The sequence below is a fragment of the Aulonocara sp. 'chitande type north' Nkhata Bay genome, linkage group LG14 (genome assembly GCF_057382095.1).
Source record: "Aulonocara sp. 'chitande type north' Nkhata Bay isolate Kocher_YH1m ecotype deep benthic linkage group LG14, A_spYH_male_GT1.1, whole genome shotgun sequence".
NCBI lineage: Eukaryota > Metazoa > Chordata > Actinopteri > Cichliformes > Cichlidae > Aulonocara > Aulonocara sp. 'chitande type north' Nkhata Bay.
Window position 1 is genome coordinate 33,449,140 of NC_141357.1, and position 19,568 is coordinate 33,468,707.

A 19,568-nucleotide genomic window follows, 5' to 3' on the forward strand; every position below is an offset into this window, starting at 1 on the left:
CAACAGCACGCGTGGTCACAGACACATGCTCTCCATCACTCGGAGACAACTAAGACATGGTGAATACGAAGCACACCTTTGAAAATGATTTGTTAACAACAATATCTGTTTAGCTTTAAGATACAGCCCAAACTTTATAAGCTCCAAACCACTGCAAGATTTTCACTTTTAAAAGCGCATATATACATATTCAATATGGCATTAGTATGAATATGGCAAGCAGAATATCCAGTGCACAGGGAAAATCTCAAAGTACTTTCTAACAAGAACTTGTTCCTGGAATGAGCTGGGATGAAAAAGATCCTCTGCTCAATTTGTGCAGCCTGGGTGCCTCTGATTCAGTTTGGCTTCATTAGTTAGAACTGTTCTTGAAGGACATGAAACTTTCCAAACTGACATAGGCAGACATGATGGAGGGTAGTAAAATCTAGGGCTGAACGATATATCGCATTTGCGATAATATCGCGACATGATCAAGTGCAATTTTCTAACCGCAAAGGCTGCGATTATACTGCGATTATATTATACAATTCATGGGCTGCATCCTCCTGAGGCCGCATTTGTAGACCGATTACGTCACAGCGACGCGCCGAAGGCTGTCCAAATTACTACCATATCCCAGAATTCATAGCGCGGCCCAGCCAAACTCCAGTTTCCAGCAATGGCGGCTGCTACTAAGTTTTAAAATTACTCATACTAATCTTTCTGGGTCACAAAATAAACTTTTAACATATTTTCAGGCGAGAAAGTAGTTGTGTAAACATCAAATATCTGCTCGGTTTATCAAGATATCCCATATTTGCAAAAGTGCTTCGACGTTTTCAGAGGCGTCTGCTACCCACCAGCTCGACAGCTAGCCGGGAGCTCGAGGGTTACTGATGCGGCCGAGAACGGCACAACTCCCGGCACATCATTTTCAGATCACCGCGGAGTTTCGCTGCTCGGGTTAAACGTAATATATAAGTCACTTAGACAACCTAAAAATGTTATTGTTGGGCTTTTTTCAGTGTTTTGTTTGTTCGTGAGTAAATCGGTTTGGCTGAGATTAAAGTTATTAGATTAGATAAAATAAAACTTTATTAATCCCCCGGGTGGGTTCCTCCTTGGTTTTCACACAGCTGACTAAACGTCAAACAGAAAACTTATTAAACAGAAGTATGAGACAGTCGAGAATTTACACCAGTGTCTGGTTATATTTTAGATAGCGAGAAGCAGACGGCCGAGTTTATTAAACTCCACCGAGACAGCGGTGACGCTAATCAGAAGGCTAGACCGTCCAATTTCACGCCTTTAAACTTTAAAGGCGTGTTTGTGTGTGTGTTTATACAATTGCTATTATGTTTGCACTTTATGTGTAATGTTACTGACTGCAGAGATCAGTAAGATGTGTGTATTTTTTATTTATTAGTTTTATTTATTTAATATTATTTTTTAATTGAATGACTGTCTAGTAGTTCACAGATGTCGAAAAACTGAGTGTGGTAAAGCCACTGATTTTTTTTATGTATATTTCTGCAATCTGCACATTGTACTGACTTTCATTTTAATGTTTACACCAGGGTTCCTTGTCAGCACTTTATGCTCAGATGTTTGTAAGCTAAAAATAAACTATTGTGTATGTTCAAATATACTGTTGTGATTGAAGAAGTTAAATAAAAATGTCAGTCATCAATTCATGCATCACCTCATGTCATCATAACAGAGGTCTGTCTTCCAGGAAAGAACAGTTTAAAATTAATGTAATATAGTATTGGCCATACTATATGATGTATTGCTTGTCTTTGTTTAATAATACAGAAGACAAATACCTTAAAAAATAATCGCATATCGCATCGCAATCGCAATATTGGGGCAAAAAATCGCAATTAGATTATTTTCCATAATCGTTCAGCCCTAATAAAATCTCTTTCTTGCTTTGAAATCAGTCAGGCAGCACAGCAAATCCAAAACCAGCAGCTGCTGGCCCAGGTTGATACCATTCATAGTAAAATATCAAAAACTGACAATGCTCACAGCATGAGTAAGCAGAGAATAGGATAATTCAGTTTTCACATTCAAAACATATTATTCCTTCTTGGAAAGATGAGTTTCGTGTGTGTATTTTGGCCTCTGATGAGTTCTTGGAAATGTTAGATATTTATGTAGATATTAGGATGCGGTTCAAAAATGAAAACGAAAGCAAAACAAGAAAGCCTCGTGTATTATTGATGGTCATAATGTTCAGGTTTCATCGCCATCCCCATATGGTTAGAAGTCTGAACTCTCTGGTTTCTTTGCCTTACTAAAAGTCAAAGCACATGTTGTGTTACATTGGACATAAATGATCTGTCTTTATGCACATTTGTTTTGACCCATTATTTCTTCTGGCACATCTGCCACATCAGCAAATTGCAAATTGTAAGTAAACAGGAGATGGATATAACCAAACACAAACAGCACATTTTTCTCACTTAGTCCCAGCTGCATGTACCCATGAAAAATATTTCTGAGTTAGCGTTTTGAAAAATCTGGCTTTTGGATTTGTGCCTTCACCCCACAATGACAAGGGTCAGGGAAATTTCCCTTTGTTGTGCTCACAGGATTGAAAAAAACAACAACCCCAAAACATTCAAATTCAGTCTAGGAAAGTAAAATCCAACCATAAACTAGGCTGACTGGGCTATTTGGGTAATTTGATAAAAGCAGCACTTAAAATGTTTTCCGAAGAACAGGATTATTAGATCAGCCGGTAAAAAGAATAATACTGAAGTGATGTGATATTCCATTCAACTGTGAGCATTTAACACCCATTCATCTAAATGCAGTTGCTGTTTTTAATTTTCTCTGACTGAGTAGGGATCGGTTTGACTTAGTCAAGATATATGAAATACAGTGCGAACAGCAGCATGTGAATGAGCAGCAGGACTCTGTTATCCCTATGCAGAGAGCGGCTCGCGAGGCAGGTCAGAGTGATGATGAGTCCATCCCTTGCGAATAAATTGGGGTTGACTTTGTGAGGGCCTTGAAGGAAGGGAAAGGGAATAGAATGAGAATGTGCTGTTGCTATGCTGCAGGATAATATTCATGGAAGATGAGAGGCAATGGTAATGTTAGGTGAGGTAGGCTGCACAACTTCGTGAAGCCCTTGTATGGGTGAAGGACGGATGACCCCAGCCAATGGCATTGCTGTGAAGGAAGATCTTACTCAAACTGAAAGATCAAATTGAGATGACACTCTTGTTTCTGTCAGTGACTGGAGAGAAAAAAATAATACCATACTGTAATGTAGTTTCTGGCTTCATATCATTATGTTGTCTTTTCTAGATTCAAAACAAGATCTTGACAAAGAAAAGAAGTCCAAAAAACCCCCACCACGTAGCCCAGTGTTATAAGATTCCTGGAGAAATCTCCCTCTTTTTTTCCTTGGCAGTACATCACTAAAGGCCATCTTTTTTTTGTTCTCTCAAAAGGGCAAAGCCTCTATTGAATATTCATAAACGGCTCATTTTGTAGACCTCTGTTTTTGAATGCATTAATGACACACAAAATGTTTTTTTAAAAAGAACGCAGCAGTAAAAAGCAATAAGAGTGTATGACTTTCTGAAGGAGGTCATTAAAATTCAAGACAATAATGCATTCAGAAAAATAGCATTCTGAATGTAGCAACAGAGTTGAGCAATTAAATTATTTAGACCTCCCACAGCGAGAAACGGTGCTAATTAGCATTAGACTACTTCAGCATGATGAGATGAGCCAGTATCACACAGGTGCAATTGTCACTTTGTTTTGTTGAATAATGAAGGAGCTGACACTTGTTTCTAGGGCTTGTTAAGACTTGTGCACAGAAGTCAAACTTGCTCTGTGAAAGGCCACATGTGCAAATATCAGCATAATACGCAATACAACAGAAAGAAGCAAAAAAAAAAAATCAAAAAGCTTTGAGTATTTAGTTTATTTTTATATTCAAGAGATAATATCTCAGGCTGTTAGTGGTGTTTTAATATTGTAACGACTTAACAAGGTCAATACTTCAATCAAAAAGGAAGTCAAAAATAACCCAGCCGCTCAGTGTCGCTCCACTTTTCCAAGGCCAGTGGTCTGCTGTGCCGTATGATTGTTCCATGTCTGTAGACATGTTGTCTGATGTCTTTTCTGAAGTACAACCATGGACAGGCCATGCAAGTCCCTTTCTTCAGATCTCAGTGCAAACAGAAAACATACTTCAAATACATACATCTTTAATTTCAATGCACCGATGTTCAGTTTAATTTCACACCTGTAAACAGATATAGTAGTTTCTACTGCATATATCCACAGATGTAGGAGCATACTTGCACATAGTGAGTGCCTTGCAGTCATTGGTTCACACCAAATGGAAATTCTTTCCACATCATGCACTCACAGTGCAGGCAGACCAGGATTTCCCATTTATGAATAAGTGGAAGAGGCTGAGACACATTTTGTACTCGTGGCAAAGTGGCCCACCTTCTTCATAGTGGATCATAGTTTAATTTGACTAAGTAAAAACATGACTAATTATGAGGCTCTCCAATTTCCTGCCGGTTCGAGAATGTGCTGGCCTTTCATTCAGGAGTGGCAAAATGACAAAAATGATACAAGCAACATAAGAGACACGCTGTTAGGCTGCTGAGTGTGAAGACTGTGTCAAAAGTTCATGGCAACAAAATGTTTGATTAAATGCTACAAATTTTACAACTTTGTTGACTTCTAGTCATGCTCGCTCCTCTATGCTGTGTTCATTTTGACTGAATAATCACTCATGCACAACCACCCACAATCAGTGTCAATTAGTGATGATAAAGCAGCATTACGTACGACCCCCCCCCCCCCCCCGAGCTACTATTTCAGACGGAATAACAACATAAAAAAAATAATTCCATCATCTATTAATGTCTGTCAAAGAGAAACGTGACCTCAAACATGTTAGCTGACAAACAGAGAATTCTGTTCATGAATTTGGAATCAAAAGGCTGTTTGATGTGCTGTGACAGGAGGTATTCGTCCGCACATATCTAGCTCTGCCATGTTTCAGAACCCTGCGTGTTGTGAGTAATCCTGTCATGGTTCGTCTCTGTGTGTGTGACAGTGAATCGGTGGAGGAAAAGGGGTTGGGGGGGTTTGCTGGGGGTCTGAGTGGAGCACACTGCTTGTTACCCAGACATGTGGATGAGTGGCTGGCTGAGGAAGAGAAGCTCCCTACAGGGGAGTGATGGCGGCGTGCACACAGACAGCATGATGAATGAGGGAGGAAAGCTGCAGGAGGCCATAAATCAATATCTCTTCTTCTATTCTCTCTTTTAAGGTGGATACTCCCATACACGTCTTCTTGTCCTGTCTTATTTTAAAGATGATGGAGGAACACCCTGAACTAACAGAGTTATATCCCTTAACCCAACCTCTGGGCAACTGTTAGCCATTCTGCCTTTCGCTGCCTAAATAGCTCTTTGTGCAGAATATCACAGCTTTTTCCTAAAAGCAGCCACAACAAATGAAGTCATCATCTGGTCTGGGGTGTTATAGGACTGAGTGCTCTATCAATAAATGCACTGGTCCGACTCAATGAATGATTTATCAAATGCTTTGTAGATCATTTTAGAGCTGTTGTGTCTCCTGGGCCAAGACTTGAGATCATCCATCCCCATTCAGCATTCCTCTTTACAATAGCATATTGCTGAATAAATACACTGTCTGCAACACCTGGGACTGCCATTGTCGAGACAAAAAAAATACACATTTATGTGGAGGGAATCAGAATGAAATGACTGTCTCTGTATGCTAGTATAAAGATGTTTTGCTCCAAGAAAGGTATTTTTCTAGTAGATAAAGGATTGTCTCATCAAAACTGAAAAAACACATGCCACCTGTCTGGAGACTTTTTACTTTCTGCATCCAACATTGTCATGGACAGTTGTCAGAGCACCAACAGACATTGTGCATATATCTCAGTAAGGCCAACATCTTAGACCAAACCAATTATTTTAACAAACTGGGAATGAGAATAAGTTGGTTGTCAAGAGTGGCACAAACAGGTTTAAGGTGCAGTACGTGTGCAGGGATAAGAGCTCAGTCCGGGAGTGCATCCTTTTTGTCTGACCAGCAGTGTAACTCTGAGGCTCTGTGGCATAAGACTGTGTGAAAATTACATTCAAAACTCTCAAACAAATAGATGCAGATTTTGCATTTATTGAAAGCCTCACACTAATTGTGTTTTCAGGCATTCAGAGAGTCAGTGCAATTGATTAAGGAGCACTCAAACACTGGATAAAAGTTGAAATCCAAAAATACAAGTAAACTGATTCAAACTGAATTGAAGAAAAAAGCCCTTTAAGATATATGTCTAAATCCTGATCCCTAACAGACATTGGCCAGGCCAGCCTTATCCACCGAGGAGACATTTGCTTTGGCGCTTCCTCCATTATTGACTTGTCTGTATCAGGACTTCCCATGAGTATTGAGCAAACAGAAGGGGCTGGAGAGAGCTGTCTCCCGTCATCCCCTGGCTCTTTACTCTCCTTGACAGCATCTAAAGGCAAATATTTGACTTGAGATAAGTTTCACATTACCAGGAGATCTAAATTTGTTGGCAGAAATAGTATGACCACCATCTTCTTTGGGGAGCGGAAACTGAGCTGAAGCATCCAAGTGTCACTGGCAAAGTGACCATCACACTTTTATGTGCGATTATGAGATTTTACTGATCACTGTGGTGTATGTTCTCTACTGCTGTGAACACCGCATTAGACAAATTCTGATTAAAAAGATCATTAAAACCCATTTTAGCATGTGAATTACACATAATGTCTCACTCAGTCATTCAAGCAGAACTATTCTTACTAAACCTGCACAACTCTCAGTGGTTAGTCATCTTATTGAGCCTCAAAAGGGACAACGGAAAAAGTTTGAAATGCCACTGAAGCAGAATCACTGAAGCGAGAAGAAAACACACCCAAGGTTCAAAGTGTTAATGAAGCCCAAGGTTGTTTGGGGAAGAGAAGTTTAAGTTCTGACAAGGCTTAATAGCTTATTAATATGAATTTGACATGAAAAATAACTTCCCAAAAAGCCATCGTTGGCGGAATAAACAGGTCCCCAGAACATCAAAAACACGTTGACGGTAAATTGATGATATCAGTTCCAAATTTTAAATACAAAGAAAGCCACATTTAATCCTCCATCCATTCATGTTTGGGAAACAAAGCTTTCAAAATCTCCAAGAAAACACAATTCTCTAACAAATCTGGCTTTTTATTTAGCAGTCTTTGCTATTTGCAGCACAGACTGTTTTTATCTAACATAATAATACAGAGATTAAGCTCAGAAAAAAAAAAGAAAAGCAGAGCAGCGGGGGGTACACTTGTGGTTCACAGCAATCACTATACGTATATGCGCTACTTCCATCTGCCGACCGACATCAAAGAGACCCACTGTAGGGGGCTTCTAGGCTCACGCAATGCAAATCATGCAGTGAAGAATGGTGGAAAGAAGGAGAGATGGGCAGCAGAGAGCACTGAGATAAAAATGCTCTGCATTACAGTGTGCTCATGTGTATTTTAGTCTTTAAGAATATGTATAATTTTGCATGTATTTTTCACAAATGAAGTCACCATATTCTAATGTCTTTCTCTTTGGGTTTTCGGGTGAGATGATTGAGCAAAAGTTGAATATTTGGATTGGCTCAAACAGCCCTGTAAATCTAAAACCACTGGGGACTCGCAGATTATTTTTCAGCATAATAACCTGCAGCTCTGAGGATAAGTCTTCACCTTCACAGGAAGAATACCTCTTCTTTCTCCTCTGAAGAAAACAATCGCTCAGAAGACTGCAAAATTCATCTGACTAATGCTACTTCCCAATTGTCAATCAATTTTATGCACAACAGAACCAAACACTGCTCTAATTGCGTTTGTAGAAGATCTGTTTGGTATTACATTGGCAAACAGTGCTGAACCACCCACTTCACTGAACAAGAAAATAGGGCCTCTGTTATGTTGGCAGGGGAGGATAAATCTGCCATTCCTTGGGAACCATCACACCTCTATTGGACTGAAAATGTTACCACACATGCAAATATCAAAGGAGCATTTTATGACTAATAACTACTTTCAAAGAGCTGTTAGCTGAACAAACAACTGCCACTATTTGGACCGTATGTTCACGGACATGCAAAGTCATTTTTTCTCTGCTACGGTAGAGGAAGGTGAGCCTATTGTGTGGATGCACCAGCAAAATAGAGTCATCAAAGCAAGATTAAAATTTCAAGCCCTGTGCCACAGGATTATATCTTACAACCCCATGGCTCAAACAGGAGGTCAGCAACAAAAGTCAAGACTGAATAAAAGATAATAATTTACCCAATGAAAAGAAAGCGGATATTATTTGCTGTCTCTGTTTATTTTGCTATTTATTTATTTTTTAGCATCATGAAAAATATCACAAGTATCAATAATTTAATTTAATAATTTTAATTTAAGCTTCTTCTCTTCTTTTATCATCTCCACATTATATGGAACTTTGATGTACAAGCATTTAGACACCATAGATATTACCAGCTACTGCTACCTCAATAAATGTAACTTTACATAGAATATGAGGCTAGTCAGGGAGCCTTGAAGGAATTTTCTTTCCTTATGTCCAGGATTAATGAGCTCAAATTTGTAAAACTGTAAGCAACATTTAATCGGTTATTATCTTCTGCTTTTATCTAGATGAAAGTTCTGTGTCTCTTGCTTCTACATTTGTCTGTCATATTTTTTTAAACAAGAAATCTCAAAGAGATGTATAATTTTCTACTGTGGTGTAAGGACCTTTAAGTCATTTTAATAACAAATAAATTTAACTGAGATGTTCTGCTGTTTGATGTGTTAAATACCAGTAGGAAGAAACACCTTGCAAGCCTGTAACATTATACTTTGTGTGGAATGTGGTTAAAAAAATGCATTCATTGTCTTCTGAGGGATATGTTTAATGTTGCAATGGTTGTTTTGCATGGACTCCTAACACATGAACACAGCAGATGAGAGCTGCTTCACTGTGAACAAATGGAAGAATAGTGCCTTTTGTAAATATAATATAAAAAGACTTCTCATTCAGTTAGAAAACATCTTAAGCGAATCACAAAAATAACAAGTGTTAAACAGCGTTGTTTGGTCGAAGCTGGCAAAATGTTCTGAAATTAAAATGTTTTTCACTCATTTGGAAGCCACTGATGTGCTGTAAAATTATGCAATCTGTTAAAACATGAAGTTATGATTGTTAATATGTGCACTTTGGTGAATTTATTAACATTTTGGACTCTCACTGCTAATGTTTAATGGTGCTGCATAAAAGTGGCTCACTGGATCAAAGTGTGTTTAAACTATGCATGCTCTTGAGCGTTAGGTCCTTTTTTTTTTTCAGAAAACAATTAATCACGCTGGACTCCCTCTGTTTCAATATGGCAATTAAGGAAAGTAATGCATGTGTATAAACCAATAATGACCAACATAAACAGCATTAACTTTAATAACGCAAGCTGTTGCATCTATGAAATCGAGGTACCTGTGCTGGTTTCACTCTAGGATTTAGTAGCTGCATTTAGCATTTTATATTTGCTGAAGGAAAAAAATGAAATCAACTTTAAATAAAACCTTGAAGCTTATGAAACTGTCACAGAGATACTTTAAACCCATAGTGCATCTTTGATTATAACGTTGTATTATGTTGCACTGAGTTGATGTTACCTGGCGACAGAAATGTATGTGGACATAAACAGGTTATTGAGAACTCTAGAAACACATAAACATAAGGGGAGCTATTAACAATACAATGTGAAACTTTTTTAGTAGGTAAAACCTTCCAATGAGGTCACATCTATTACTGATGTTTTAAAATGTATTCAATGACAGTTTTAAATAAATAACATTTAAACTAAAGCATTGCATAAAGGATTAGTTGTGAATAGTTGTGCAGATAAATTAACTGTGACCTGTTAATGACACTAGATGACAAGTTGAGGGATTATTAAACATTGTTCTGAAGGGACCATGATAAAACAAATGTCATGGCAACACATTTGGCAGTTTTTTGTTTCAACCAGACTTGTGAAAAAATGTTAAGCAATCTCCAAAGGAATTGATCCAAATCTTTAATCAACAGGCTAAAGTCATAGACACACTGTCGGGGCATTAACAAACCAACGTCAACAACCAGGAGCCAAATATGCCAGAATATGTGGAAAAGACAAAAAATAACTTTTGTAAATAAATACAATACAAAAAAACAAAAGTAATACCATCAGTCTGGCAGTACAAAAAATGCATGTTTAATAGTTTTCCACCATTCACTTTTCAGACCTGGAGGCTATGTCTTTCTCTTATACACACTCTGTGCTCACACTTTTTTTTTTTTTTTATATCGCCATCTCAAGCTGATCATTGGGGGCGGTTGATGAGCTCAAAGACTGGCCTGACAGCAGAGAGCAGGTGGCCTGTGTGGGTGTGAGTTTTGAGAACTATACACACATTGTGTTTTCTTTTCTTAGATGGGGACAAAGCCTAGATTCCATAATGAAAGTCTATCTGACCTCATCATACACTCAACCCAAGTAGAATAACGTGTCCTTTTTTGTCTGTATATTTTATTTGAATTTCTATTTAGAATATGTTTGCACTCAATGCTCACCAAAACCCATGTGAAACCTTTGGCTGAATGTCAAGATTTGAGATGTGATGTGCTCAATAATAACAACTGAATTTCAAATATTCAAAGCCCAACCATGCAAAATTCAGACAATTTTTAATGTTCTTCTTATTTTGTTATTGTATTTTCCATTTAGTCTGCCTGCCTGCCTGCCGACGTAGATATATATATAGATATACATATATACATAGATAGATAGATAGATAGATAGATAGATCAATTATGACTTTGTATGTTTACATTGCATGTTACAATGGAAATTGAAAGTAAAAACAAAGAAAAGCCCTGTTCTAAGGTTCAGAAAAAAAGAGAATTAAAATCCCTCCAAAATGTTTTTTTCATAAAGCCTATGTTTTTGTGAAGAGGCCTATGAATAAATGTATACTAAAACAAGAACTGCATGTGGCTCACTCTGTAATGGGGAAGCCCATTATCTGCAAACTTTAAACTGAGCTTGCCTTTTTTCTCTCCCCTACTGGACGTCAGATTAAAATACCCCTCCGAATCTTCACTCCAGCTATGTCCATTAGTCTACAGTCGACTGCTCACCTCTGACATCTAATTCAGAATTTCAGATATTACTCTGAAAGATGAGTGAAACACATGCTCGTGGCACATCTTAGCTTAAACAGTCATCACTCATGGCAACATCACAGCTTTTCTTTTTAAGTTCAAGGCGATAAATGTAGCTTGAAATTGCTGCCCCCCACCCCAATGGAACAAGTGTTGGAAAATCGCAACCATGAAAGCAGTCACACATGTCATTCACTAATATATGACAACCTTCAAAACTTATTGTTGTTCTTTTTTTTATTGTTTAAGATTGGAACAATTATCCGGACTGCATGTTTATTTAGAGAGCTACTCCTCTGATGTCATACTTGACTCTTTCTTTCACTTTGGTGTTTCTGTGGAGCGCAAATACACTTTACAGACATGGCATTTATAACTCAGGCTGAATCAATAAGTAACCTTTAACAGTGAGATGTTCGTCATAGAGATGTTACAGAGAAGCAGTGATCTCACACCTCCACAAAGTGTTATAGTGATGCATGTCATGAAACAACAAAGGTGAAATGTTTCAACTAAATTTCACGTTCATACATTACTGAGCTGTGCTGTTAGTATACTATTGCTTAATGCTACTTTAAACTATGTATGGTAGCTACACACTTTCCCAGGAAGGGTAACATTATTGATATTTTGAGACCTCTTCATGCTCTGTTTCCTTAAGTGAATTTAACATCACAATAATGAGCAAAAATGGCAACAGATTTATCGACTATGAATGCACACGCGATTGCCTTAAAAGTAGTGGCACATACTTTAATTGGTTTGGTGTAAACACTCAGGTCTAGATGAGCGCCCTTCTTTAAACCCCGCAGGACTTTCAAGAGCACTGGAAGAACATATGCTGCCCACAGCATGTGTAATGACTGCCATCAGAGCCATCAATAACCATTATGTTCACCCAGACATTTATGTTACAGTTACAAGGATGAGGAATGAGGCATTTAAGTCAGAGGGCAACCTTTGCAAACTGGTTTTAAAAAGGTCCTGTTCGGCTTTGTTTTTGATTTTGTTAATGAAATACTAAATGATGGGTAAAGACCAGGAATGATCTTGTCTAATTGTATCAAAATGATAATTTATAAATTAGTAGGGTATGAATTGATAAAAAGACAAACTTGTCATAGCAATAATATTGTCTGAACTAAACAAACCCGCTATCCAACTACAGCTGGATAGCGTAGTGATACGACGACACACCTTTGAAACTTAGATTCCCACCTGGGGGTGGTATCTAGTAAGGGTCCTGGCTAGACCCTCCCATTGCTAAACCAAGCCCTGAGATGGTCTGCAGCCTGTCTGCTCGGACACAAGCATTTCACTGCATGTTGTACTGTGTATGATTGTGTATGTGATGAATAAAATAAAATAAATTAATTTAACATACAGTCTAAGAAACAGAAGAGCCTCAAGGAACTTTTTGGGATTTCTTGGCATTGCCACTGAGTTTAATAGGTTCCTTACCTTTTCATCTAAAAATAAAAAATAATAATTTCACTAAAGAAAAAAAGCTACTTTCATGGCTAAAAACTAGCTAAAAACTAACTTGATTGCATCTCAAAATAATTTCCCCCAGGGATCAATAAAGTATTCTGATTCTGATTCTGATTCTCTCTCTCCTCAACAAAAAGTAATGTGATCATTGTAAATTCAAAATAGTTTTTTTTTAATACAGTCCAAGAGTTCAGCTCCACAGCTCGCTCTCAATAAAACAAATCAATTTTTAATTGATTCCTCTTTGATCATAACATATATGTATGCACAGAAATGGAGTTTTAAATCTTATGCATCTGAATTTTTTAAGATATAGATTTGTGTGAAGCTGCTTTCTACTCTTAATAAAAAGAAATTAGATTCCTCCTCTTATTTATTTAATTTTTCCCTCCCCAGACGCCTTAACGCCCACTCACATCCTGGGCCATCTGACCTCAGGAATTCGCATGATAAGGTGGGGCCAGGTTTCACAATGAGCTCACCCGAAACCCTGGCTGATTGGGACCCACACCCAGTTTCACACCTTGGCTCAGGCGATTAGAGGATCATCAGGGGGTCCTTTTGTCCCTCTGTGGGGGGTCACTCCCACTAGGTTTAAATCTGGGACTCCCCACCATTTGACCTTAGAACTGAAGAAGCTTCTCGGATGAGAGGTGAAACGTCTTCAAGTAACTTTAAAGGTAGAAAAGCCAAATGGCTACTCTCTGGGACTCTAAGTGTAAAGAAGTCCAGACACTTTTCTTTGCAAGCTCCTTTGAATACAAATAAATACTTTAGCATGACATTAGCATGGCATTTTAGACAGATCTGTTAATTCAAAGTGTAAAAAGATTCTACATCCATCCATCCATCCATCCATTTTCTTCCGGTTATCCAGGGCCGGGTCGCGGGGGCAGCAGCCCAGGCAGAGAAGCCCAGACCTCCCTCTCCCCAGCTACCTCCTCCAGCTTATCTGGGGGCGTTCCCAAAGATATAATCTCTCCAGCGTGTCCTGGGTCTGCCCCGGGGCCTCCTACCAGTGGGACAAGCCCGGGAAACCTCCCCTAGGGGGCGCCCAGGGGGCATCCTTGTCAGATGCCCGAACCACCTCCTTTCGATGTGGAGGAGCAGCGGCTCTACTCTGATCCCCTCCCGAATGGCCGAACTTCTCACCCTATCTCTAAGGGAGAGACCAGCCACCCTTCGGAGGAAGCCCATTTCCGCTGCTTGTATTCGTGATCTCGTTCTTTCGGTCACTACCCACAGCTCGTGACCATAGGTGAGGGTAGGGGCGTAGATCGACCGGTAACTTGAGAGCTTTGCTTTTACACTCAGCTCTCTCTTCATCACAACAGACCTGTACAGCGTCTGCATCACTGCAACCGCTGCACCAATCCATCTGTCAATCTCCCCCTCCCTTCTCCCATCACTCGTGAGCAAGACCCCGAGATACTTAAACTCCTCCACTTGGGGCAGGGTCTCGTCCCCAAAGTGGGCACTCCACCTTTTTCCGGCTGAGGACCATGGCGTCAGATTTGGAGGTGCTGATTCTCATTCCCACCACTTCACAGTCGGCTGTGAACCGTTCCGAGGCGAGCTGGAGGCCATCACCTGATGAAGCCAACAGGACCACATCACCTGCAAAAAGCAGAGATGAGATCCTGAGGCCACCGAAATGAAAGCCTTTCGCCACTTGGCTACGCCCAGAAATTCTGTCCATAAAAAAATATGAACAGAATCGGTGATAAAAAGTTAAAAACAAATCAATAAATATATGTCCTTGGTTTTGTGACACTTTTTTGACAATTTACCTGCACGGCACAAACATCCTTAAGATGGGAACATACATGAATATTTATGATGTTACACTGTATGAACAGAGCATTTTAAAGATTGAAAAAAATCATTTTTTTTGGATTAGCATTACTCCTGTCATATTTCCTGTGTTCCCCAAGTGTTGTTGATATGTTCTTAGTATGTTGCGATGAAATCATCTATGAGTGATCCATATTGGGATTCATATTAAGGTTAGACACGCTTCCATAAAGGGAAATGTCCTCTTCGGGTTGGGATGTTTTCCTGGGAAAGCAGGCTCCTTTCAGACCAAGTTAGTATCAAAAATTATTGAACATTCGTGTCTTAAATCTTTTTCCTATCAAATATCTAACAACTCACGTGATACCTTTTACCTGTTTTGTTGCCTTTATATTATTTTAGATCACTGCAGAATTTCAGAAAATAACTGCAGTGCATCTGGAACCAAAATTTGTATCTGTGTTGGACCCCAGCTGTTTTCTGCAGTGTGTACAATTCAACCCAATGAGAGTAGTAATCCACGAATACATGAATACAATTCCCCCTGGAATTTAATGGATAGGGAAAAATAAAAACAACAAAAAAGCAGATCTTCTAGATATCCCAAAATCTCTAAAGAGGTGGACAAATACATTTAGGACAGATGTTTCAAGTATCTGTCTAAAACGACTGATCCATTTTTCCCACCAGCTTAAAACTTCCAGATTTGTATTTTTGACAGACAATTTTGTCCACATTTTTTTTTCCATCAACAGTGTCACTAGAGGCCCTGGAATGACATTTGGAAGAGTTTAGGTTTGAAAGTGAGTTTGGCATACCTCATTTATGTCCAGTATCGCTTGGAGGGAAAAAAAATATATAGTATCGGTATTATCATCCAAGCAGAAAATACAGATCCAGCCTCTGAGATCACCTATGGTCACATCCATCACCTTCCGCAAAGTAGATGGAACATTGTTAATACCAAAAGGCATACCTTTGAGTTGGAAAAGGCCAAAAGGACATGGAAAACTCTCCTCTTGGCCCCAGTGCTGTACATGTCTGTCTAACATTGCCAACAACCACTGTCAGTGTTGGAGAAGGGAGTCCAATTTTTTTTAAACAGTAGGTAATGGATAAACATCTGTGCAACCTATAGTGTAAAACTTTGTGTAATTGACAAACATTTTCTGTTTATCCAGGGAATAAGGACCAGCGGAGAGAACCATGCAGAGGATAAAGGTTTGATGATATCCATTCCAAACATTTTGTCAGTGATGTCTATAGTTTTGCATGGACTCTGTAAGGTTGCTGCTTAATAGACAAATCTTGGTAGATAAAGAATATCCTGTCTATTAGGGGACACTGAATTCAGGAAGAGAGCCATAATCTGTCCTTTCCAAAAATGACCTTTCTTTTGTCCTTTTATTTTCAGACGCCACTCATCTGAGAGATGTTTTGGATTAATTCCCCACCTGGATTTATGAATTAGGATCTCGTGGCCCCTTGAACTCCGTTAACTCAAAAGCACTCACATTTTGAAGCACATTTCAAAACAGATGTCCACACAATTACTATAAACACGTGTATTATAAACACAAGCCCATCAAAATAAAAAAGTCTTTCTCGGAAAAATTTGATAAATAAGCACCAAAAGCAATGAAGAAAAAGAAATACAAAAACACCTGCGTTTCAGTTCGATCCATGACAATTTAATGAATTCAATTCAATCCAATTCAATCCAATTCAGTTCAACTGGCGAAATGAAAAATGACCCGGCCCAGTCCCTCTTTATTCAGCAAACAAATCATGTACCTAGATTTCCCTCGAGAGGATCTTCTTCGCTTAACAAAACAATAGAGGATCACTGGGGCACTGTTACACAGTTTAGCTGCTTTTTTTCCTTAAAAGGATAAATCCTCTTCCTTGAACAAACAGAGGATCTTTTTAAGTAAAAACTAAAATGTAAAATTTTCCATGCAAATAAATATAACAAAAACAATTTACAGAAATGAAAAAGGGATTATTATTTCCTGAGTAGTCTTTGAAGACCAAGTTGCTGTATCTTCCTGGCACAACTGGTATGCTGATACAAGTCCGTAGCCTCTAATCCAACCCTGACCCTTATGTCATGACTGCCACAGGCAAGTACAGATCATCTCCAAGTGCTTGCTCAAAGGGGTTTTTGATTGTTTGGGTTTTTTCTGTATTATTATAGGGTCTCTACCTTGAAATGCAAAGTGCCTTAAGGCGACTGCTGTTGTGATTTGGTGCTATATAAATAACAATTAATTGAATCAGATGTTTGGCATGCTGACTCACTGAAGGGAAATATATATGTACTGCTCGAAAAAAATAAACAAACACTTTGAAAATGCTTCAATTTGCAATTGGAAAAAACAAACAAACAAAAAAACATTCTGGATATCTATACTGATATAGACTGGGTAATGTGGTATTAACAACAGGATGCCACATCATTTGATGAAAATGAAAATGATCAATCTACCGGGAATGATACAACCCCCAAAAATCGAAGTGAAAAAAATGATGAGGCAGGCTAGTCCTTTTTTACAAAAGCCAAAATTGTCTTTTATATGTATGCATGCCTGACAGCATCAGGGTATGCTCCTAATGAGACAACCAATGGGAGGGCTGCCTCCCAGATCTGGATCAGGGTATCACTAAGCTCCTGGAAATTGTGAAAACAGCATAGGGTCTGACAATGGATCAAAGGATTCACAGTCAGGGTGCCATTCTCTTGTCTGCAGAGGTCTCTGTACATCCATAGAAGCCCCACCACCAGACTGATGAGGCTATGCGATGTTACAGGCAGCATAACATTCAGCTTCTCCAGACCTTTTCAGTGGTGGACTTGTTATTCTATGTCAAATGCACCACGGTGCCGGGGAGTGGACATAGAGCCCACTAGAGGATGTCAAGCCCTCAGGCCATCCTTGTGAAATCTGTTACTGTTTGTATGTTCAGAGAGATTCAAACAAGTGGCTTGCTGGACATTGTTATGTAGGGCTCTGGCAATGCTCACCCTGTTTCTCAATACACAAAGGAACAGATAGCAGTCCTACTGACGGGTTAAGGGGCTTCTACTTCCCTGTCTGGCTCTCTTAGGGTAACTGCCTGTCTCTCAGAATCTCGTCCATTCTCTTGAGAATCTTATGGTAATGGCACATATTGATCTGCTGTCCTTGATGAGTTGGAACACCTGTGCAACCTCTGTAGGGTAGGCACTGCTGCAACACGGACCCTAACAAAAAGCAAAAATAAGTGTAAAAAAACAGACAGAAATGATGAGGAGGGAAACAATGTCAGTGGCCTCTGCTTTACAAAACTATTCCTGTTTTGCAGATTTCTCATTGTTGCCCATCTAGTGCATCTGTTGTTAGTTCCATTAACACACCAAAGCAGCTGAAATTAACAACCCTCTCTGCTACTTAACTAACCAGATCAAATCTGCTCAATATAGAGTGAAAGGTTTTATTTTAAAAAAAATGTCTTCATTGAGTTTTTCATTCATCAAAAAAGAAGAAAATTACTAATCATAACATACAAAACAGACAAACAAAAAACCAACACAAACAACAACAACAAACTCTTGCATCACTGACATGCCGTGTTTGTGGACTGCCTTTTTTAACAGTATGTTGTCCACATTCTCTTCAGATAAGTCCATATCCTGTCCAGAAATGGTCCCCGTATACATTCAAACCAAGAAGGAAAAATTTTAGGGTCTGTCGGGAGCTAAAATTTCAACTACAACCTGCACATCCTCCTGAAATATTTTATTTTATTTATTTTATAATATTTATACTTTATGGGCCATTCCCATCCCTTTCCATGTTTTCCACATTTTTTAAAGTATATTTAAGTGTATTGATAATGAAAAATAAAACAAAACAAAAAACAACTGAGGTCAAAGGCTTAAGTAGACATGGCTAACTGTCAATATCTACAGGAGGGATTAAAATATGAATGAAAAATGTTAGGTGGAGTGTTGGTAAAACAGCTGGTTAGACTTATTACATTCAGACATTCTCATAGATGCCAATCTGATGCTGAGCCTGCATCTGGCTGTATTGTCACACACTGCACATGGTTAGAGCTGCTGTCCTGTCTCCATCGTAAAAGATTTCCTTGCTGATGAACTAATAAAGTTATTAACATTTTTTTCATGCTCCATCTTCTCTGCATCACACAAGTTGGCCAAGGTGGTTAGCAAGAAGAAGCTCATCTCTTACAATGCTAAATCACTGAAGCTCATTTACTTGCTAACGCTAGCTGTGGTTCCACACAAAGTGCCGATTTTGAACTGACCTCAGAGCAGTGAAAGCAGACCAGTGGCAGCTTGCCTTTTGCTTAACTGGATGGTTTTTAGTGTCTGTGCATAGCATTGCCATCGTGTCCAAGCACTAGTATCAAGTAGATGTGGTGTATCTTTTCTCACAGTGCAGTTTTAAAATTTGTCAGCCCCAAAAATATAGGGCTTCAAGAACTGATGCAAGCTTCAAGTCTATCTTCTTTTTATCTGCCACGGAGGAGTCAGCAGGTACAGACTTGTCAGATTTTGACCACAGTGCCTCAGTGGTGATAGCTGGGAGACTGATACTAGGCCAGTGCTGTGATTACTTGTATGCTGTTTATGTGGTTGTGCATTTTCCTTACATATTTTTTTTAGACCTTCTTAGTTTCTTGTCAATCAAACACACAGAGTGCATCATAAAATTTGGTGTAGAAAAGAAATAAACAACATATATTTAGGCCTCTGCTGCTCCTTCATACTTATTTTTGCAGCCAGTCAGTTCAAAGTGAATACATGTACTGCATACATTTTCTCATATTAAGGATCTCCTCTATAATTATCATGCACTGATGTTAATCACAAGTTGGGAACATCATCTCCAAAGTTTAATTAGAAGATGTCATAAAAATGAGAGTACTATGATGTTATGAAACATGCGAGGGGTATTCAAATGATCCGAATATTTATTTTTGCAATCTTTAAAATTTGCATATGCACATTATAGTATATGGTAGTC